Here is a 23509-nt window from a genome sequence, read left to right as displayed (position 1 = left end):
AAAACAAGAGGTTTCCATATGGCTTTTCAAGCATACTTAGAGTTGGATATCCCTCCTCCAGCCCCCTCGAGATATAATTTATATTCATCTCTGAAAACTGACTCTCGGATAGCCAAAGCAACCCTGAGCACCAAGAGCAATTCTGGTGGTGGTTGCTATACCAGATTTTAAACTGTACTACAGAGATATAGTCATAAAAACAACATGGTATTTGCACACAAATAGACCCATAGATCCATGTAACAAAATTGAAGATCCAAATATGAGTACATTCAATTTCAGCCACCTGATATTTGACAAAGGGGCCAAGAACATTCACTGGATGAAAGACAGCATGTTCAGCAAATGGTGCAGGCAAAACTGGATTTCCACCTGTAGAAGAATGAAACTAAAACCCTATCTTTCACCTTGCACAAAAGTCAACTCCAAATGGATCGAAGACCTCAATGTGAAGCCTGAAACTCTGAAACTCTTAGAAGAAAACATTGGCAATAACCTACAAGATATAGGTGTAGGAAAGTATGTTCTAAACCCGACATCAACTACCCAGGAAACAAGGTCAAGAATCAACAAATGGGACCTTATTACACTAAAAAACTTCTGTACATCAAAAGAAGCAACCAAGGAAGTGAAGAGAAAACCCACAGAATGGGAGAAAATCTTCACCAGCTACACATCTGACAGAGGTTTAACATCCAGAATATATAATGAACTCAAAAAACAAAGAAGAATGGAAGTAACCCAATTAAAAGATGGGCGAAGGAGCTGAACAGAAAGTTCTCAAAAGAAGAAGTAAAGACGGCTAAGAAGCATCTTAAAAGGTGTTCAACATCACTAGTAATTAGGGAAATGCAAATTAAAACCACTTTAAGATTTCATCTTACCCCAGTCAGACTGGCTAAGATCAAGAGAACAAATGATACCAAATGTTGGAGAGGATGTGGGGAAAGGGGAACGCTCATCCACTGCTGGTGGGAATGCAAACTTGTATAACCTCTACGGAAAGCAGTGTGGAAAACTCTTAGAAACTACAAATTAACCTCCCATGTGACCCAGCTATACCACTCCTTGGCATATAACCAAAGAACTCTTCCTATCACAGAGACACTTATACATCCATATTTGTTGCTGCTCTTTTCGCAGTCACTACGAGATGGAAGCAACCTAAGTGTCCCTCAACTGACTAGTGGATAATGAAAATGTGGTTCATTTATACGATGGAGTTTTACTCAGCAGTAAAGAAAGATGAAATCATGAAATTTGCAGGTAAATAGATGGAACTAGAAACTGTTATACTAAGTGAAGTAACACAGACTCAGAAAAATGTATGTTCTCCTTCATATGTGGATCCTAGTACCAAATCCTGATAAGTGAGTATGTATCCACACACAACCACAGGAACCAGGATAATGAAAAGGCACCAGGGAGGTAAAGGAAAAGAAAGAACCTGAAAGAGAAGAACAGTAGGAAACAGGCCTTAATAAGGGAGATATGGATAAAAAATGGGGTTATTTTAAGGGGAGGGGAGAGAGAAGGTCATACAAGGAACCTAGGGGATAAAGGGAAAGAAAGAACTCAAGAGAGTTGGGACCATAGGAGAAGGGTATTATTAAGGGAGAAATGGGAAAAATGGGGCACCTTAAATGGGGAAACCACGATGGAGGGGTGAGACAATGCTGGAGGAAAATAATGCCTAGCTAGTTTAAAAAAAAAACAGAAGGAAACATATTAGCCCAACAACCTACTGACAAATTATACATACAACTAGATCAAGAAATATAATATATGTCTAGTCAAGGATTATTTGAGAACACTTGGTCTTTGCCCAAGCTTTATCTACATGACACATGGTAATTAAAAGTACCAGACTCATGGACCTAACCTTCTTGGACGTTTAACAGATATACTTTGAGGCCTATACTAATTTGGTCAGAGGGACATAAAGGACAGTTTTTGCTCCTTGCCCTCCTAGGTCGACTAGTTCCAGGGGACTATGAGCATCTCTCAAAATGTCCTGTAACTGAAGTGTGTCACCTGTCCTCTTCATCAAGGAGGCCATGGAGACCCCACTAAATGGACTTGAACCAGTGTCTAATCTACAAAGAGGAGGGTCAACGCAGAGGAAATATTTCATCCATGCTTCCAAGCGAAGCCATCCATGGTCGAGTGGGACCTTTGACTTATCTTCACATAGGCAGAACTGGTAAAAGAAAGGAGCCAGGGGCTCTTCCCAAGCCCATGTGACCCCTGAGGAACAGATCCTCAAATGGCCTTAAGAGTAAAAATAAACTGTTTATCCGGGCCAACTGTAGGGTTTTAAACACCCAAAAGGAAAGTACAACCAAAGATTAAAGGGGCCAATATAAAATTTTAAAAGTCCATGTGTATAGCTAAAGGCTACATAACAAGAAACATTGCCAGATAGGAGATACCTTCCTTTGAGTTGTTGGCCAGGGTGGCCCAGCATAGAACTGGGAAAGTGAACAGCAGACCCCAATCTTATCTAAAGGAATATTGACAACTGATTGCTGCTAGATGAGGAACATCTGATCTTCCTAAAACAAGGATGTCTAGATAGGCTGACTAGATTCAGTGGATGGACAAGCACTGGGGAATGGCTGGGGGCACCAACAACACAGTGGACAGGAACAGGGGTGATAGAGTATATGGGCTCCAGTGGTGGGGGTGGGCTACGGGCGGGTGCCATTTGGGAAGTGGGTATATATCTACATATAGTAAGAATAAGATTGTTTGCAATGTTCTGTATGATATACACACAAAAAATCAACAAATAAAAAATGAGTTATATTGAGGAAGAAGCATAAAAATTTACTTGATGTTAATTAGTAGAGGTGATAAGCATTGCCACCTAAGTCTACTTGATGACTTTATATCCGTACTCAGGTGCCAAGGATCTGTGTGTAACCGACTGTGACTAGTAATAATCAGATACATAGAGATTAAAGATACATGTGCAGACATCTAAGCGTTAGTAGCATTAAAAATGTAGGAAACAGCATATTTTAAAATGAAATGAAGATCTTCTTTAAAGGTTAAAAACTCAGTCAATTTTATGTCTTACAGGGTTTATACTGAGTTCAATATTGTATAACTGTACTAATTCAACCTTGAATCTAAAAATTTATAGCCACTTTTGAATGAGATATATCTTTGCTCTGGAAATTGTTATTGGATATGTAAAAGCTGTAATGAAATGCTTCTTCTAATCATGTGGTTATTAAATAAATAATTTTCTTAAATTAGAAAAAAAACTGACTCTCTTAGGTTTTCTAGTAATCGTGTACCTTGACTACTGTAACACACGTGTTTTCTCCCCATCAGTTGTCTTCTTTCTTCTCTTAACACTTACCTAAATATAGCATTGAACAACAGTAGAGACTGTGACCATCCTCACCTTATCCTAGACCTTAGAACCCTGTGTGATGTATTTAGACAATAAACATATCCATTATCCCATAATATTACACAGGCCTCTTGGCAATTCTTCCTCATCTTTTTCTTTAACAAATCAATACTTCCTACTAAAGAGGAGTTTATACTTCGCGGAAGTTCATATGCAGGAGAATCAGGCAATGTCCTCTCCTTTGGGGAAGGAGACCAGCTTTGCCCACCCTGAGATCCATCTGTGGCGTTGTTCTGCATGCTTCAGCTCAGGATGTAGTTCCTGTTTGCGGCTGCGTGTGCCATTGTGCTGATATATCACAGCTAGCTTGTCTATTCACCTCTCCTTTGGAAGTTTGTATTTTAATTAGCTTACAAAGTGTCAGGTTTCCTTATAGATGCTGAATTCTGGTTGACCGTCAAGTACCTCTTCTCTCCTCTGTCTCCCTACATTATCTACCATTTGATGAACAATAAGGCTGTTTCTGATTTGGGATTCTATAACCCCACAAACAATGATCAAGTGCTGCAGGTTTCCCTCAGCACCTGGGGTGTCAGTCTTCAGTGCTCCCCTTCCAGTATTGACTCATTACTCTACATCTCCTTTATGACTTACCATGCTGTCATTTCCGGTATTTGCCTTGTATACATCTCCTTTATGACTTACCATGCTGTCATTTCTGGTATTTGCCTTGTATACATCTCCTTTGGTGAAGTATCTATTCCAACCTTCTGCACACTTTTATTTAGGCTTTTAGTCTTCTCATTATTAAGTTTATTGAGATATTTAATAAGATATCTGCTTTAATTCTTAAGCTTCCTTTCAGTATTTGCAGAGATGATCATTTTCCATTTGCCACTGAGATATGTAAATATGACAAATATTCTATTAACAAACTCTTTACATTCTTAGAACAAATACAACACAACATGGATCTCAGAATGTTTTGCCACCCTTTGTTTAAAATAAGTAAGATTGTTAAATTGTATTTCGTGTAGTGTATGTTAGTTTTGCTAATGGCCTTATTCGCTTGTCAACAAATGAATTATGTATTTCTGAAAATAATTAGGACATTATACTTCTTTTAACAATCTCAGGAACAATTGAAACGATAGTGAGGCAGCTATATTTCATTGAGCCATGATCATAGGAAATACACACATAGTGTGCACAGGAAATGCACAACATAAACCTGGGATATGTCCTAGTGCAGGAAAATGCACTTTATAAAAAGTCACAGGATGATCAGGAACTATGAAAGAGCCACAGGGCCAAGCGAAAGTTCTCCCAGTGGCCAAACGTTGAACAATGTGACAGATTAAAGTAAGTGATGTTCAATCATACTGACATAAATAGATGAATGAAACTGAAAAGACAAACACCCTGGGTAGATAAACTCAAGACAACTGATGTCAATATTCTACACATATGTAGGACGATAACAACTTCCCACTCTTGAAGTAAGTGCTATGTACACAGATTTCCAAAGAGTACAGTTTGGAGCTGGGTATGATGGCACATGCCTTTAGTCCCAGCACTCTGGAGGCAGAGGCAGACAGGTATCTGTGAGATAGAAGCCAGCCTGGTCTACATAGCGAGTGCCAGGTCAGGTGGGGCTACAGGGAGACTCTGTCTTAAAAAAAAAAAAAATACAGTGGGCAGAACAGTAAGCAGAAGAGAAACCCCGGTAAGCACTCCCTGAGCCGATCAACAGCAGCAGTGACCAGCCACGCGGACATACGTGCCCCTTATGTGACATGTAAGATTGAATTGACTTCTCCAATCTTCTTTTACAAATCCTGTGTCCTTAATGGGGAGTGTCCCAAACATTTCTGAGCAATGCCTAACTTGCTGGAGTTATCAAGTATAAGAAGTCTTAGAAACCCTTGCAGGCAGAAAGGCCAAGAAGACATGGCTTCTAAACGTAATGTGGAATTCTGGCAAAGAGAAATGGCATTAAATAAAAGCCAAAGACGTCTGAATGAAGCTTGGACCTTAATTAATAATTATGTATCAATATTGACTTGTTAATTATAATTAATGTACCATGTCAGTGGAAGATATCAATAGTAGAGAAAATTGAACATAGATCATGCAGGAATCTCTAGATCATAAAACTGCCATAATATGAAAAGCATATCAAAGTTTTATACAGAATGAAAATTGTTATCAATACATACTGTCGAAGTAATAAGCAATGAATTAGAAATAGAAACACTTAAGAATGTGGAGACAGGTTTCAAAAGGAGTACCTGAAAGTACCCTTAACTATATATAAATGACCTGATCTGTGTATTTGGCAAAGGCAAATGGAAATGGACACTTTCCTTCCTTTTGTAAAGAACTTGTTTTCTTTATTTTTTCTTCAGAAATCAAGACATGTCTCTTCTCTCTCTCTCTTGCTAGGGAATCAGATTTCCCTAAAAATTATGTATTTCATCAAGGTACTCAGGTGTATTTGACAAGAGTCCAGTGATTTCTAATTCATTTTTAGTTTTTGCAGATATTGATAAGGTTATATTTATTATAACAATTTGAAAATAAACAAATCTATTAGTAAGTTGACTTTTGATAACTGGGAAAAACCACACAAATTTTAGAAGTTGTAAAGAGAAATCATTTATTGTTAGTGTGCCCCCATCTTAGCTCTCAGACTCTCCTGGTCACAGGGATCCTATCAATCCCTGTTCTGTCCACACCTCTTCTTGCAGAGAGAATCAGTCCCTGCCATCTCAGGACTCAGCCTAGCCTGGGTCTCCTGGGTTCCTCCCTGCTGCAGACTTGGTGATTCACAGAGCTTGATTCCTGAGACCTCTCTGCACCCCAACATCTGAACCTTGTTTGTTCCAGACCTGTGAACTCTCACCCTAACCTACAGCCAACAAGTTCTCATAGCAGCTCCATGCCAACCTACTGATCCAGGACCCTGTGCAGCCATTCTTGAAATCACAACTCAAAAGTTGCACTTACCTGTAACTGAACTGAGACCACTTCCTTCAGCCAAATTGTACATCAACATAAAGTGGCCCCAAACCTGAACACCAAGCCTTACTCAGCTGGTCCATAACCTGACAAGTTTGGGAAATAGCAAATAAGATACAAACCTTCAATAAGGATGAGATCACTTACATCTACCAAGACATACCACCACACAAGTCCAGATGCACAGGCCTCAGTGTAAAAACACAAGCAAGCAACATAAACAACTAAGATATTATGGTTAATTCAGAAATTAACAGCCCCATCATGTTTCCAGAGAATGACAATCAAGTGGACGCACAAGACAATGCTTTCAAAATAGCAATAAATATGTTCAAGGATCTCGAAGAGGGTACGAATAAAGCTGAATGGAGACGGTGAAAGCACAGTTGAATGAAATAATTAAAACAATTAAAAACATGAAACTAGAATTCAATAAAGGGACAGAATCTCTAAAGACAAACTAATCTGAAATAAACGAAATAAAAAAATCCACGAACTCAAATAAAAAGGTTAGAGGAAAAATAAAAAGGAAGTGGAGGAAATGGAATAGAGAATGTCAGATCTTGAAGACGTGTTTGGGGAAATGGATCACTCAATCAGAGAAATGTCAACTCTAAAATAAGTGAAGAACAGAATATGAAGGGTCTCTAGGACACTGTAAAAAGCCCAAACCTACAAATCACAGGCATAGAAGAAGGAGAAGAAACCCAGACCAAAGGCACAGAAAACGTTTTAAATAAAATCATAGAAGAAAATTTCTTAAACCTAGAAAAAGAGATACTGATTAAAGTATAAGAGGCGTAGAGAGTGCAATACCAAATAAAATCCCAACACCAAAGAATACACCTTCTTCTCAGTAGCCCATGGTACTTTCTCTGAAATTGAATGCATATTAAGACACAAAGTAAGTCTCCACAAATTTAAAAAAATTGAAATATTTTGTATCCTATATGAACACAAAGGAATAAAACTAGATATCAACAACAATAAGAATGGGAAAAGGTACCGAAATTAATGGAAGCTACTCAGCACATTAGTGAGCAAAAAATGGATCATGGGAGAAATCAGAAAAGAAAATCAAAAATCTTGTAGAGCTGAGTAAAAATGAAAACACAACACACCAAAATTTGGGCGACATGATGAAAGCAGTCCTAAGAAGAAAATTTACAATGTTACGTGCCTACTCCAGAAAATTAGAAACATACAATATAAATAAATTAACGATACTCCTGAAACCCTTGGAAAGCAAAGAACAAATAAAACCTAAAAGGAGTAGATGGGAAGAGATAAATAAAATTAATTCTGAAATTAATGAACTAGAAACAAAGAAAACTACTGAAAAATAAAACAAGAAATGAAGATTCTTTGAAAAGATCAAAAAGATTGACAAACCTTTAGCCAAATCAACCAACAGAAAGAGAGAGGGGACCTAAATAAACAAACTCAGAGATGAAAGGGAACCATCACAACAGACCCAGAGGAACACATCAAAAAAAAACAACAAAAAAAAAAAACCAGAAAGATTATCCACCACGATCAAGTTGACTTCATCCCAGAGATGCAGGGATAGTTCAACATATATAAATCAACAGAGTTGATCCACCACATAAACAGACTCAGGAACAGAAATCACATGATCATCTCATTAGATGAAGAAAAGGCACTTGACAAAATTATGTATCCCTCCATGATAAAAGTCTTGGAGACTCTAGGCATACAGGGAACATACCTCAAAGAGACATGATAAAGGCAGTATAAGCAAGCCAACAGTCAGCATCATACTAAGTGGAGGAAACTGAAAACATTCCCCTTAAACTCAGGAGCAAGACAAGGTGTCCACTCTCTCCATTCCTGTTCAATACAGTATTGAAATATTACCTAGAACAATAAGGCAAATGGAGGAATTAAAGGGGATACAAATTGGAAAGGGAGAAGATAATCTAACTTTATTTCCAGATGATAAAGACTTCACCAGAAAACTCCTATAGATAATAAATACATAGAGAAAAGTAACAGGATACAAAATTAATACCCCCAAGTTAGAAATCTTCCTACACATCACAAGCAAACATACCGAGAAAGAAATATGGGAAACAATCCCATCTACAATAGCCTCAAAATCCATAAAATATCTTGGAATAAATCTAACAAAGGAAGATAATGACCTGTTAAATAAAAGCTTTGAGACATTGAAGAAAAAAATTGAAGAAGCTAGCAGAAGATGGAACAGTCTCCTATGTTCATGGATCAGCAGGATTTATATTGTGAAAATGGACATCCTACAAAAAAGCAATATACAAACTCAGTGCAATACCAAATAAAATTCCAACACAATTCTTCACAAAAACTGAAAAAATAATCTCAAATAAAGTACATAAAACTCAAGATAGTCAATATAATCCCTAACAATAAAAGAACTATTAGAGTTCTTGCTATTCCTGATTTCAAACTATACTATGGAGTTATAGAAATAAAAACAGCATTGTGGGGGTTGGAGAGATGGCTCAGCAGTTAAGAGCACTGACTGCTCTGGCAGAAGACCTGGGTTCAAATCTCAGCACCCACATGGTGGCTAACAAATATTTGTAACTCTAGTTCCAGGGGATCCAATGCCTTCATCTGTCCTCAATGGATACTACACAACACTGGTGCACTTACATACGTGCAGGCATAACACTCATATATATGTATAAATAAATTTAACTTTTAAAAATAAAAACAGCATGGTACTGGCATAAAGCATACAAATAGATTAGTGGGATAGAATAGAGGACCCAGCTTTAAATTGAACACTTATTACTACTTTATTTTTGACAAGCCAAAAATGCACATTAGGAAAAAACAGCATATTCAACAAACTGTGCTGTTCAACTGGATAAGGGCATGTTAAACAATGAAACTAGATCCCATCTCTCACCATTCACAAAACTTAACTCCAAATGGATCCAGGACCTCAACATAAGACTTAATACCCTGAATCATCTAGTGGAGAAAATAGGGACTACATTGAAACTTATACGCAAAAGAAAGGACTTTCTGAACAGCACTCTTAAAGTGCAAGCATTAGTCAACAACTGACAAATGGGACCACATGGAACTAGAAAGCTTCTGTACATCACACAACACCATCCTTGGAGAGAAGAAGCAACTTACAGAATGGGAAAAAGTCTTTACCAACTACACCTGTGACAGAGGGTTAGTATCTAGAATATGTGAAGAACTCAAAAAGCTAAATATCAAAAAAACAAATTAATAAGTTGGGCATTGAACAGAACAGGGAATTCTCTAAAGATGAACCACAAATGCTGATAAATTCTTTAAAAATGTTAAATATCTTTAGTTACTAGAGAAACGCATATTAAAACCACTTTGAGATTTCATCTTATCCCTCTCAGAACAGCAAAGATCCAAAAACCAAACAACAGATGCTGGCAAAGACGTGGACAAAGGGAACTCTTTAATTTTAAAATATTTTTATTGATTTTTTTTGTGTATTTCATACAGAACATCTCAATCAATCTTAATCATCTTTATACCCCCTTCCCCACTGGCCTCCTCCCCTAGCCCTCCCAGACTGTAACGCATATATTCTGTCATTTGTGCTAAGGCCTACTATGTCAAGCTAATGTCCCCAGTATGCTGACACCATTGCTGTAGGTTCACATGAGAAGGGGCCAAGGAGCTTGGAGGACTCTCTCTCCAGGTGGTCATGCATCTCCTCCATGGCTCTTAAAATATTTCTGGCCCCTCTCCCACAAGGGTCCCTGAGCCCTGGATGGGTGAAGTTTAATATTGGACTCCCGTACAAGAACCAGTATTCTTCAGACTCTTAATCTCTATGCTTTGACCATTTGTGACCTTTTGTGTTCCTGGCCCTCTGTTGCATGAGGAAGGTCATTCATTCATTAGTGTCCTCTTCATCCCTGTTCTATGTTTCATGTGCCTTAGGTGTCGAGGTTACTTTATAGATGTGTCACTTAGACTTGGGCAAGTCAGAGACTTGTGTCTGTGTGACCAGATGTACTCGGTAATAGTCTCCATCTGGTGCAAAAGAAGCTTCTTTAATGAGTGGTGACTAGGATATTTGTCTATAAATACAAGGGTATGCAGTCACCGCCAGTGGCAGCCGCTCCTCCGTTCTCACAGGCGCCGCTCCCTCATTCTCACGGGCATTGAGGCTGCTCCTCCACTCCACCTGGGCTGAGGCAGCTCTTCTGCCTGCCCGGTGCTGAGGCCACTCTTCTGCTCACCCGGTGCCACTTTCTGTCGTTGCTGCTTCTGCCCGGTTCCAGACCCCAGGGCTGGTGAGGAGACTGTGTCAGCAGAGCCACATTCAGACACAGGAGACCAAGTTCAGTGACACAGATCTGGTTTATTGCAGGAAGGCACAAGCTTATATAGGGGTAGTGGTCAAATCACAGCACAGCAAGTAGGATACCTAACAGGTTTAGCGTCCTATCACAGTACAGCAAGTAGGATACCTCATTAGCATAACAGACTTATCATCCTATTAGCATAACAGACTTAACGTCCTATCACAGAATAGCAGGCATACTGGGTTTCAGATTACAGAGCCTGGATTCCTGGAAACCACATGACCCTGACTGTTGCAATATCTAAGTGTTACAATTTGGAATTCCAAGGGTGGTGATTAGGGAGTGGCGAGCTCTAGGCATCAGTCTCATGATCTGCCAATGGGAGCAAATGTCACAAGGCATTCCTTGTGGCTCCAGCGGTCGGGCCATTGCCTTGGGCCTGCTGCATGGCTGTCAATAAGCCTTTCACCCTAGGCTCAAGCCTGTCTCCCACAAGGATACATATTTTTCACATAGTAAGAAATTACATTATTCTAGTAATGTGACAGTCTTTGGGTTTTCTCTAGGATCTATGACTTCTCCAGCCATGTGTATTTGGCTATGTTTATAGTGTCACACATGAATTTCCTCCCACTGAGAGGACTTTTAGTCCAGGTAGGTAGCTGTCAATTGCACCGAAGATGAAAGTGCCACTACTGCACCGATGTCGTATGCTGTGCCAGTCATTGATGTGGTTATTTGGTCTTGAACCCGGTGTTGGACCATCGACTGATGTTCTCAAGAAAGGGAAACTCTTATTCACTGCTGGCAGGAGTGAAAACTGGTGTAACCACTGTGAAGATCCACATGGAGATTCATTAAAACACATGAAAATTATCTACCATATGATCCAGCCATGCCACCGGCTTGCCCTTCAGCCTTGCCCATGTGAGTACACAGCAGCAAGGCAGCATGGGAAGTCCAGAGCAGCCCTCACCGGAACCCAGACTTGCTGGCACCTGGGGCCTTAGACTTCTCAGAAATTCATCAGCCTCAGGTATTTTGTTATAGCAACACAGAATGAACTAAGACAGAGGGCAAAGGGGATGCATGCAGCATTTGTGAGGCCCGCCAGCGTAACTGATTTACATTAGTTCATGTCCCATGGTGCTTATACCCACAGTTAGTATTTGGATTTTGATCCCAGAAGCAGTAAAGACACAGACAGGGATTTTTAGGAAGGGAAAATGTTCCAAATGCCAGGATTCTGGGCCTCTGTTCTCATGTGGTGATTCCTCTTGACTGCATGAATTAAACTCATATCGTTATTCAGAAAGGATGTGTTGAGTGACCTACATAATGCAAGTCAAATACAGCCCAGTTCACTGCATGTATAGGTGGTCATTCAAATGAGGGCTAAAAAGGCTCACTAATCTTTTCCTAGTTGTAGCTCAATTGGGAATATTTTCTGTCTCTAGACTATTGTCACTGATGACAGAATTCAGTCATTCTGCTGGGGTCCGTAATCCCTGTGATCACAGTGGTCTTTTAATGCTCTGATCAGTCCCTCTGCTACAATGAGGCTGAGGTGATAGCTGGGGGAGACATGGAGATTAGTTAGTGTCTGCCACATGCCCACTGCTTCACTATCCACACTGATGATCACATTTAATCTTTTAAAAAATGTTTATTATTTCTTATTTTATGTGTATGGAGTGTATCGCCTGTGTGTGTGTAAGTGTACCTGTGTCATGCAGAGGTCAGAAAAGAGTTTCACATCCCCCTTGGAACTGGAGTTATGGATGGTTGCTAGCTGTCATGTGGGTACCAGGATCTGAACCCAGGTCCTCATTAAGAGCAGTTAGTGCTCTTTTTAACCAGGGAGCCATCTCTCCAACCCCTGATTGCATTTCATCTTACAGTTCCCTCAGGAAAGCTGTATGTGCTCTTTGTCGGATCAGGTTCCTATGACAAAGTAACATCAATCGAGTGGTTTATAAATAACAGAAAGTCACCTTTCCTCAATCTGGAGGGTGGGATGTGCAAATCTAGATGCTGGCAGTGTGTAATGAAGGCTCATTTTCCTCCTCTTTTCTGGTACCTTCTCACTGTGCCTTCACGTGGAAGAAGGTAAAGTACCTGTGATCTCCTTTATAAAAGCACTAATTCCATTCGTGAGGGATTACAACTCTGCCGTTATAATCTAGTCACTTCTGCTGAAGACCTCCTAATACCTCCACATGGAGCTTAGGTTTTCAACATGTGAACAGCTGGAATGCAGCAGTGCTCCTGAGTCATAAGGGGAGTAAGGCTGGACTAACTATGTGGCACCTGAGGCTTTCTTATCCACAGGCCAGAGGGTGAGCCTGTCAGTCTCATGCACCCTGATAGAAGACATGGGCTTTTGGGGTCAGAGATTAAGGACAGATTTTCAATCCTAGCTGCAGCAATGAACAGACCATCACAGATCTACATCAGCTTCCTGAATTCCAGTTCCCAAAATGTGACACAAAGGGGTCAGTAGCCACCTGGACATGCGGTGGGCTCTGTGATGAGAAAAGAAGCCTGAGCTTAGAGAACCTGCATCTTTAGTGATGGGCCATGAGCCTGAGGCTTTTTCATCTGGAGTGAAACACATGGCTGCTAACATTCCCCCACGTTCACTCCAGAGACAGAGCAGCCTTTCCTCACTTATAAGCCCAGAACTTGAGAAGCATCTGGAGACTTCTCTCCCAGCCCAAGGCACTGCCCCAGGGTTGTAAGGAGGGATTGGCTTAGAATCAGCTTGGGGTGTTTCAGAGAACACATGCTAACCCTACACCCTACTGTCTACTAAACTACTATCTAGAAGATAAAGGGATGTGGGGGGCAATAACCCAAAGTGCTACGACTATCTTGGACTATGGGCTTCTTAGACTGGAATCCATCCACTCTAGAGCCCATCATCTGAGGGCAGAGGGTTTGCTGCAGTGAGCAGAGCAGAGATTCTGCAGTGGGCTCGGGGATGAAGAAGTAGACATTGAGTCCCAGAAAAATAGACCAGAGTGGGAACAAGGACAGCGCTGGGCAAGACTCCAACCAAAGGATTACTGAAGCTCCATGGGATGGGTAGAGGGCCCTGGAATCTCAATCGTCAGGTCTGGGATGGGCACTACAATGGATGCCATTCTATTCAAAGGCGACACACATCCTCAGGCAGAATATCTCATAATAGAAGATCCACGAGTTGGTATCGGAGGGCAATGCAGCTCCTTATGGACCAGTCCCTAGTAGGGGAGACCTCAGCCATCATGCCCCAGTGTCCCCATAGCTCAGGAGGATGCTTCAGTGGCAAGTTCTCAGCATCGGACAAAGTTCCAATCTAGGTTAGGCCTCAGTGCCAAGGGCTCTTTGGAGTAAAATCAGGTCTTTATTAATGAGCTCCAACCCATCTCTCTGATAGGATGATGGGAAGAGGTGTCCCTTCGGTGCTATTCAAATGAACGGGCGAGAACAGTGGGTGTTTTTAAAACTCTCCCCATCCTAGGAGGATGGATCTCATTAGTGAAGGGAATGATTTTGCCAGGAAAAGGCTGTTACAATAAGAAAACACAACCTACTCAGGATGAACCAGATCCAAGTCAATTAGGATGGATAAAAAAAAGGAGGAAGAGAGAGTATGTGAGCTTCAAAAATGCCACCCCTTTGCCACCATTCATTTGAATAAAAGAAAGGGGATGTTTTAGTTTTTAATCATTTTTCTTCCTTGAATCAGTCTGGATCTCATTAATATAGGAATGATCGCACTTAAAAGACCTGGTGTTAAACTCCTGTTCAACTGAGATTAACCAAATCAAACATGATTTGACCAAAAAGAAAAGTCTAAAGTATTGTATCTATTTCTAATACATTGCAACCTGACTTTAAAGCAAAATAGGGAACACATATGCTGTTTCTTATTCTTTTGATGTTTCTGGAATACATTTTCCTAGGTAAACTGGTATTGAAATTGCACTGAAATGTGGTTAGCCACAAGAAGTTACTGGGAAAAAAAAAGTACAGTCAAATGTATGTGAGAAGGAGGGGCCAGAGAGTGTCAGTTTAGAAGAAATGTATCTTCTACAGAATATATAAATATTTTCTTCTTCTTAAGATCTGCCAGGAAGATTTATTTTATTAATCTCACTAGGCCACAGTTATACGTTTTCAAGTAAACACACTTCTTAGTAAGCCTTTCAACCCTAGTCCCATTGATATTTGGAACCCAATGTGCCTGGTTCATAGCTGTGGAGACTACTGTGAATTACTAGTGTTAAGCAGCATTTTAAGCCAGTAGGACCCTACCACCCAATCATGACAACCAGAAACATCTCTAAGTATTATCCCATGATCCCTATGGGATCAGTAACCTCTCCTACCCTCCATCGATGGTCACTCATCTAAGGCCACCTACCATGTGTAACAACACGTGCTTGGGTGAGCATGTCTTCTGGCTTTGTTCCAGAAGTTTCTCTGACGTACCTTCTCCTCCGTCCTTGTCTCACCACCCATGCTGCACTTTTTGTCCTCCTCATTCCGTGGTGACTTAGTTAAAGGATTCTTTCTTTTTATTCCACCTGGATTCTGTGCTCTGGGTAGGGACTGAGGTGATTTCTTCTCTGAAACACGGCCAGGTACAGCAAAGTACAGAGTTTTCTGCAACCTTCTGCTTAACCTATTCGAAGGTACACATTCTCCCTGAATTACAGTGGCTCGATTTATGAGAGTTAAAAAAAATTAAAACAATCCTTTGGATTTTAAATTTGGATTTTTCCCTCCAGGCTAGTAATGTGCTCTTTCCTGATGCTGGGCAGGCAGAGTTGGCTATAGCTCTCAAGGCTTGAGAGGGAACAGCCAACAAACCATGTCTACAGTGTGGCTAAACTCTAAACTCTATTGTTCTGTGGGCTAGGTGGATTATGTGTGTTTTTTACAACACATGATAAGGTTATCTGGATATAGCTTTTTTGTAAGTCAAGAAGTTTCTGTAATAAAAGTGAGGGACAGAGATGTGATCATTGGAGAGAGAGGAGAGAGGGAGAGGGAGAGAGAGAGGGAGAGGGAGAGAGAGAGATCCTGATATCTTCCTTCTTCCCAGGCTCCCATGCTAGAGGCTTCTGATGACATACTGAGCAGAAGCCAGAGCCGGACAGAGAGAACAAACAATCTCACAAGTCAGCCCACCAGGAGAGATCTTGAGGAGGCTTCACAAGGCAATGGGCCTGTGGAACACTGAGCCCAAGGCACTAGTATGGAGGGCATGAATGGGCTCAGCATCCATGTTTTTCCTTCCTCTGTCATGGCTCTCCTGACTTCCTAAGTCAGACACTGAGGTTCACAACTGAATAAGATTCACTTCCCGAAGCCAGAGCGGTCAGCATCCCTGTTCCCTATTGGCAATTTGGGTAACCCCTTCAGAGGATGGAGTGATAAGAATAGGAAGTAGGAATTGGCTAGGTAGTTCGTGTAGATGTAGCCAGTTTCTTGGCTAAAAGTCAAAATGTCCTTGGGCCTGTTAGCAACATATTCTGTTTCAAAGGCCAAAAAATGTCAAAAGTATTTGGGAGCTTGTATCTAATCCTTAAAAGATTTTAGGGTTACCTCTTCAGAGGAGGGACTGTTGGAGGGGAGGTTGTGGGCATGGATTTGATCAAAACATCTTATATTCATGTATGAAATTCTCAATAAAGTTTTTCCAAAAACTAAAAAAAAAAAACAACTAAATAACCCAGTTAAAATGGGGAAAAAAGATTCAATTCCCATAACCAGTTCTTGTGGTTATATTACTTACTATCATTGGACAAAATATCTAACCACATCAACTTTTAAGGAAGGAAAGGTTATTTTGTCTCTTTGTTTGAGGAAAGGGATAGCAGGACTGTGGGATGACTGGTCACACTGAGTCCATGGTCAGGAGGCAGAGAGGGATTGATTCTTTTTATGAAGTTCAAGACCCCAACCCATGGGATGGTGCTGCTCACATTTACTGTGTGTTTTCCCTCCTGAATTAAATCTCTCTCAAAATGCTCTTACAGATTATAAATCATGTCAAACTGACAGTGAAGACTGACCATCAGAGCTCTACCCCTTGTCAACATGACATACAATCAGATCACTTTAAATCATAACATCCTACCTCTGGTCCCTGAATCCTCATGTTCATCTCCTAATGCATCTAATCTACCTTGAAAAGTCCCCATATTCTTTAATAGTACCAACACTGTTTAAAAGGTCAAACTCTCTTCTGAGACTCAAAGCAATCTCTTATCTATGTACCTCTGTATAATCAAATAACAAGTTACATTCTTCCAATATATAATGGCACAGAATAAAGTTTCCATTCCAAAAGAGAGAAACAGAGGCTTAACAAGAGACAATCAGACCAAAGCAAGAATGACACCCACCAAGGGAAAAAACAGAATCCTGCAGCTCCATGTCCAGCATCTGGAGCTTGCGATGAGATCATCTAGGCTATAATGCCTCTGCACAGCTCTGTCCCTCTAGCTCTGCCACTTATAGACATATGACCAGTCTCTTGACCTGGCTCCATTCCCTGCCCAAGCTTTCCTCAGTGGAAATCCCATGGTTCTTGCATTGTTGTCATTCTTAGATCTTTATTGAAACTTAGATTTATGTTTCACAGTTTCATACAATGTTATCTCAGGATCTCATGGCAGAGAATCTAACCTTGCCACATGTTGCCTGACTTTCTGGAATGTTAGTGTAACTCTCGACGGCTCATTCATGACTGAAAAACCATTACTACGTGGATAATGCTGACAAAGTTTACTGCCTGATCTAGATTAGCTCAGACCCACAGGACCACAGTTGCAGAAGCCTCTATGTGTCTTTAAAGCTGACCCTGAGGAAATACATCCTTCAGTGGCTGCTTTGGAGCAGGGAGTCTGTGTAGTAGCATTCTAATTTTAGGCCCTCTTCTTCCAAGTGAATTGCACTTTTATAAGTTGGAGAACTCTGGGTACCTTTTCCCTTGTCCCAGGACAGAGCATGTGGCTTCTCTTTAGTGACGTTAATCTCTTTAATACTTAGAGGTTGTTTGACTGTATTTCCTTCTCTGGAATGGTAAGCTCAGCCCCCACGCCCTTCCTTGCCAGCCTGCACATATGCTGCATCATTGTGCTCCACTTACTGCTTTCTCCACTGCAGACCTGGATCAGAGCACTGGGCGGTAACCATGCGCATCCTGGGTTCTATCTTGCCTTGACATTTCCTCCACCAAATAAATTAGTCCATTGCTTTTGAATTCATCATTGCTCAAGTTCTCAGGGCATGGGAAGAATGAGACTAGATATCTTTACCAGAATATATGTACAGCATTCACCCAGCTCCCAACAGAGTCTTTGTCCCCTTCCAGTCAAGTTAATGATGAAGATTAACCATCAAACAACCACTACCATTATTTATCACTGTTGTTCTGAGGTGACCAAAGCAAGCTGACGAGCACTTCCTTTCATGTCCCAGTGGGGAGAGCTGCCTGTGATGGAGAAGCCATGAGGCTCCATGGTCAGGGCTCCAAAACTGCACTCACAGGGTCAGCTAGCTATCTGAACCTCTGCAGACCATGCTCTTGTCACAGCTACTCAGTTCTTCTATTAAAATGCAAAAGCAACTATAGACAGTATCTAACTTTGATTGCAAAATCAAGACCTGAACTTGTCCCATGGGCTATCAGCTGTGGAGCCCTGCTGGGTAGGATGGAACAAATACTTCTGTAAAGACAGAGTCCCAAACACAGGAACCAGTCTGCTTGTAACCATTCTTTAGGGGAGTGAGGGTTTCAAGTTTACAAAACGCTTCTTTTTGTCTAATGGTTCATGTTTAATACAAACACAGGGTTATATTATTCACACTTAAAAACATTCTACTGATCAGGATATTATTAAACATGATTTAAATGGAGAGACAGCCCTAATTGAACGGGAAGAGAATCATTTTCCACAGGGTACATGCTTCTCTTGCAGAAAAGCACGTCAGGTTCCTTGGCACATTCTCAGGCTGGCATGCAGACGCTTAGTATTCATGCACGGCGCTAATGGATTTACAATTGCAAATGAGTCCTGAACGGGAGCTGGTGATATTTCAGGCCGTGTTTATTATGTCTCTTGTGTGTCTGCACACTCGTGTGATGATCACTGTTTCTTCTCCCAGAACAATTAGCGGCGGGCGGACCTCCCATTGTTCGTATTAGTGGTGGCTCTGTGATGTGGAGATGGAACGGCTCACACGCTCTCCCCTCACAGTGTCCCTGTGTTTCCAGCCTGGAAGAGCTTGCTGTCACTGGCATACAGCAGATGTATCTCTCCTCCAGGGCTGTCTCCACTCAGGACCTTAAGGAAATCTGACACAGCTTCTCACTATGCCCTTGCTGGTCCCCAAAGCTCAGAGGCATCCACTGCCAAGTCCTAGCTCCACCCAGTCTGTGCTAGCCCTGTAGCTTCCCCCAACCCACGCCGGGCCAGTTCCAGCTCTAGGTCATCCCTTCTTCCAGGTCCTGGTCCTCAGGGGCTCATCTCAGTTTCCCTGTCAAAGATGCAGGTTGGGATGGCCACAGAGCTTTACCTTGCTCAGATTGGACAGATCAGACACTTCCTGGTTTACAGCTCAGCTCTGTACCTTCTGGCTAACTGCTGTGCCTCAGTTTCTTCACTGGTGCTGTGGGAGTAGTGTTCCCTCCTCTAGGCTGGATTGTTTATTAGTTTAAATGACACTACTTCCCTGGGTCTCTCTTCTATAGCTCTTAGTTGCTCTTAAAGGCCTTAACAAAAAAGACAAGACAGTTGAACACATCATGTGCACCTGAGTTTACCTTCTTGAAGCCAAAGGAGGTCGATCGTTAATTGGTCCTCACATGATGTAATTTGAAATTCTTTGGCCCATGTTGGTTGCCTCTGAAGACCCCAGGCTTTGGCTACTCAGGTAGTGCACACAGTTACCAGTGAACAACCAGGAGCCCACCCTTTGTGCTCAGGAGGACCATTTTGGTGATTTTTTGTACTTTTAGACACTAGACCTCACAAGGTTCATCAGGATAGAAGACGCTAAGTCAATATTTTATTTGCCTTCGGCCTCTGGTCACTCGTGTCTATCAGAGTTTTACTGTCAGCTTTGCAGTATGTCACAGAACCAGTCAATAGGACATAAATTTACTTCTTCAAAAGATATTTGAACAAGATTTACTTTTGAAAGTTAGTGTTTTCATGATATGCCCTGCTCCTTCCTAATTCATTGCTTCCCTCTGACAACCCTCCACAGGTTGCAGAAACTTCCCTTGAGTGTCAGGACATTACTGTCCCTTCCCCCTTCTGTGCAGATTAATAAATTATCTTTTAAAAATGAATCAAATAATTCATTGCACATCTACATCTGCTACCACCAAAACCATTAACAGTCCTGCATGACTGGCAGGTAGCCTTTGCAAAGGCCCTAGCAGGTGCCTTCTGGATAGCTCAGGGTGTCACATCTTCTCCCAAGGACAAAGAGAGGGCTCAGGTCCCACTTTTTCCACTATTAAATCCTTTAGTTTCTAACCTCTAAGTCCCTAAGTTCTTAGGTAGTGAGTTAGATATCAGCAGGATAGAGGACATTAAGCAAAGACCCTCCATCATAATCAGCAGCTTGTAAAAACGAGGACTGGAACTGCAGGACTCTAGTCATTGGAAAGAAAAGTGAGACCTGAGCCCTAGCTCTGTCCCTGGGAAAAGATGTGAAACCCTGAACCATCCAGAAAACCATGAATAGATTGACTGTCTACACCTGTTCTAGGAGTCCTGAGCCTTCTATGACTAGCATCTAGCAGATTTTCCGGTGAGGACAAGGGCATACCACTGCCCCCACTTATAGGGGTCAAACCAAGCACTTCTGACAAGCGCCTGGGTGGGGGACACAAGGCCGTCAGCACACCTTCTTGCTTCAGACTTTAGAAGCAGTTTGGATAGTGCAGCTCATCGTAACTGTCCCTTCGGCCAGCATCCACTCTGCCCCCTGAGCATGTGCATCCTTTTTCTCTATAAGAAGCTCTCTCTACACTATATTAGGTCTGAGTTGTCTGGATACTTTCTACAGCAGTCCCTAGACCAGGGAGCTAAAGAAGGCCAGAGCAAAATCCCAGTGACACCATCACTTGGTGAGGACACTGACAGTCTGTGAAGAATGTTCCAGAAGAAGCAATTAGCATACACTCAGGGGATCCTGGGGAAGGAGGCTGATGTGAGCCTTCATTTTCCATGCACACTGAACTTCATACAAGAAGTAACAAAAGCTAAACTTTTTAATGTATATTTTTTTGAGTTTTTGTGTATTTCATATATCTTAATCAAGTTTAGACCACCTCCCCAATCCATGCTTTTCATGGCCCCTCTCCACCAGATTTCATGCATTCTGTTATATAAGCCCTATCTGGTCAAGCATTTGTACCCAGGTATCCCTCGGTATAAGTTCATCTACTCCCCTAAGGAAGATCTACTCTCCCTCACCCCAGAGTAATCAGTTGCCAATAGTTCCTCCACTAAAGTTGGGGCCTGCTGCCCATTTCCCAGGTCTATGCTGGTTTTTTGTTGTTTTTTTTTATTGAGTCAGCGTGGGTCTTGCGCATGCTGTCACCATTGATCAAAGCTCATACAAGCAAGTTTCCAGAGGCCTGAAAACCTCAGTTTCCTTACATTCTTGCACCAACCCTGGCCCTTACAACCTTTCCACCCTGTCTTCCAGAAAGGTCTTTGAGTCGTGGGTGGGTGAGGGTTAATATAGGAGTCCTATCCAGAGACACACACTCTCAGTCTCTTATTCTCTAAAATTGGCCAGTTGTGGCCTTCTCTGTTCATCGCACTCTGTTGCATGAGAAAGCACGAGAGTTGAAGGATGTATTAGTGTCCTCTCCTCCCCCTGTTCCGCTCTGTTCCAAGAGCCTTAGGTGTAGATGTCCCACTGTTGATGTGTCACTGAGGGCTGGGCATCTCTCAGACACATAGTCTCTGTGTGTGACCAGCTGAGGCATTCTATAACACCCTCCATCTGTTGCAAAAAGAAGCTTCTTTGGTGAGTGATGTATGGTATACTTGTCTACACATACAAGGATCCGTATTTGTCAAACAGTAAGAAATTTCATTTGTCTAGAGATAGGCCAGAGATAGGGTTTTCTCTGGAATTTACCTCTCCAGTCACATGTATTTGGCTATATTTACAAAGCTGCCCATGAGTTCCCTCCTGTTGATAGGTCTTTAAGTCCAATTAGATAGCTGTTGATCACCCCCTAAATAAAAGCGCCACTACCATACCAATAGCAATAGTTTCTGTGTCAGTCATTGTGGTTACTGGGCTTTACAGTTGGATTGGATCATCGATTGATTTCCTCCCTCAGCAGCTTGCATAGTATTCTCTAGAACTATGAGAGCTAATCTTCAGAGAGGAGGCTTCCAGGTCAGTTCCATCTCCATTGCTCCATATCTTGTATCTGAACTATGTTCTATCTTCAGCAATAAGGTCTTACCTTCAAGTTCTGGGAGGCAATCAAGGGCTGTGGCAATAGCCTGTGTTATTTTGGGAGTTCCTTGGACCCTCACCAACAACTCAAAGGGAGATTTCTCCTGTCTGGCACTTGTTTCTTGTTATATACCCTTCAGCTACACACATGCACTCATGTTCAAATATCATATGTGTATTTTTCAGGGGTGAGGGTTGAGTTAATACATTTACCTCTGGCCTTTCACACCTCCTAAGCTAAACTTTATTTTAAAAAAGAGCTAAACTTTTTAATTTTCCCTTGAGTAGGTGGCCCTTGCTATGTAGCTCAGGCTGACCAAATACTCAGTCTTCCTCCTTGAACCTTCTAGGTACTGGGATAACAGGTGTAGGCCACCATACCCAGTCACAGCAGCTAAACAAATGACAGAAGCCCAGTGTCACAGTAAGGTAGGGAGGCCAGACCTTTGCACATACCCCAGTCTTCTTGACTCAGTTTCCCCATGTTTTTCCTCCGGTGTTTATTTTCCGGTTCTTTACAGTCTTCACACATCCTGCCCTGAAATCAGTTTAGCAGTCCCAATATCACCTGTCACTTCCTCATTAGAAAAAATTTCCATATACTACTGGCAATGAATTATGGTTATCATAGCAGGATTTTACCTATTAAAGTTTAACAAGTGCTTTAAAATGACCGTAGCATTTTAATTTGTACTCTCTAGAGTTGTGGTGGCAAAGTGCTGTACCATTTGAGTTGCTGGTTCCCTGTGCAATTTCTGCTAGATGTTTAGCATGGGATTTTGTGACACACAGGCTTTCCCAGTAACTTGTATATTGCATTATAGAAAGAAACCACGGGCTAAGAAAGCTGATGCACCCAGCAGGAAGGGAAGTCGGGTCATCATCATCATGTCTGTGCCTTGGGCTCTCTTTTGAAGTCAGAGCCCTCTGTTTTTCCCTGGTACTCACTCTGTCTCCACGGTCCTCAAGATCAGAATCACCCAAGTATGTGGTTACCCTGTCCTATTTGGTGTCTTCAAGTTGGAGGACATTACACTGGAAAATCAACAGACTATTCTTAAACTTCCCCAAAGCCCTGAAACAAATTGTGAAGAAGAAAAACTCAAAACAAAAAAGGTATGCAGAAAATACATTAGTAAAAAATCAACAAAATTCAGGAAGAATTTTGGCAGAAATCACATGCACATGTTGTAAATTTTCTCAAATGTTAAACTTGAACTGCTATTCTCCCTTTCTCTCTCTCTCTCTCTCTCTCTCTCTCTCTCTCTCTCTCTCTCTCTCTCTTTCTCTCTCTCGGTAGTGCTGGGGATTG

Source organism: Nannospalax galili, unplaced genomic scaffold, assembly GCF_000622305.1.
Source record: "Nannospalax galili isolate Female #2095 unplaced genomic scaffold, S.galili_v1.0 scaffold188, whole genome shotgun sequence".
Classification (NCBI taxonomy): domain Eukaryota; kingdom Metazoa; phylum Chordata; class Mammalia; order Rodentia; family Spalacidae; genus Nannospalax; species Nannospalax galili.
Note: the sequence above shows the minus strand (reverse complement) of the source record.